Source organism: Etheostoma spectabile, chromosome 6 (assembly GCF_008692095.1).
Source record: "Etheostoma spectabile isolate EspeVRDwgs_2016 chromosome 6, UIUC_Espe_1.0, whole genome shotgun sequence".
NCBI lineage: Eukaryota > Metazoa > Chordata > Actinopteri > Perciformes > Percidae > Etheostoma > Etheostoma spectabile.
This window is the reverse complement of record NC_045738.1, coordinates 1,607,198-1,608,247: the sequence shown is the minus strand read 5'-3', so window position 1 is coordinate 1,608,247 and position 1,050 is coordinate 1,607,198. Positions and strand designations below refer to the sequence as shown.

Genomic DNA, 1,050 nt, shown 5'->3' with positions numbered 1-1,050 from the left:
CACACACACACACACACACACACACACACACGCACACACACTTTTCCCACAGTTTTATAATTTACATACAACTGGAATTGCAAGGAAGCAACAAATCTATTCATATTTGTTTTCTCTAAATGCAGTTTGAATGTCAGTGGACAATGGACGATCACATGGTAATTGCAGACTGGCCAATGAGCAACAATTGCTTTGACTGATTTTTAGAAGCTGTAGTATGTAAGTAGCGTAAATCACATCACTTTGGTAAACAGTAAGAAAAACAGGGGGAGAAAAACAGAGGTGGTAAGACATTTAAGACCAAAGTCTAAGGCTTGTTGCGTCATGTAAATGGGAATGAAAACTACATTTTAAAACTGTATCCAAAAAGTGACATTTGGGCAGTGCTGAAATTGTCATCGGTCAGAGTAAATGCAGCTGTTGCCAATCAGAAATAAAATGGAATCAGCGGTTACCTCATCAGCTAGAGAGAGTATTCAAATGGACAGAGCATGAGAAAGAGCCACTAGAATACTAACAAGCCCACCTTACACCTGCCTGCACTGGCAAGTCCGCTAAACACAGTCGACAAATAGGTTCCACACGACTAATTGCCTCTGCCCCCTAAATGGTTCCAGTAACTGGAAGAGAAACTGGTGAGAAATTGACCTGACGCAAATCCCACATAAATACTTATGACTTACTCGACCCAGAAAAGAGAAAAGGCGGACGGCTCGAGCCTAAATAGCCATTATAAGAAGCTCTTTACATCTTATAGGAAATCTGCAGTGCATGCTTACGTCTCAACAATTCACTAGTTAGCCTACTAAGCAAAGCAGCTCACGTAGGCTATTAGGAGAAGCGTAGGCTACAGCAAGAATATCTATTGAGCGGCTCAGTCAAAGCCTGCATTGAGCGCCAAACCGGCAAAATGCGTCCCTTAAAACTCTATCCAGTAAACCGGGGTAGCATATTTTGCGCACGTCTGAGGTTAGAGCTTTTGATTTCTATTGCGCGCGGCGCATACTCACACAGACACACACACGCGCGCGCACACACACACACACACAC

The 1,050-nt window shown here is 43.1% G+C and overlaps 1 protein-coding gene across 2 annotated transcripts in view; it reads right to left on the bottom strand.

Moving 5' to 3' along the window:
* The window catches only part of LOC116690735 (CUB and sushi domain-containing protein 3), a 286,959-nt gene that overhangs the window by 285,273 nt on the left and 636 nt on the right, over positions 1-1,050 (bottom strand). The gene's annotated exons all lie outside the window — the stretch shown is intronic.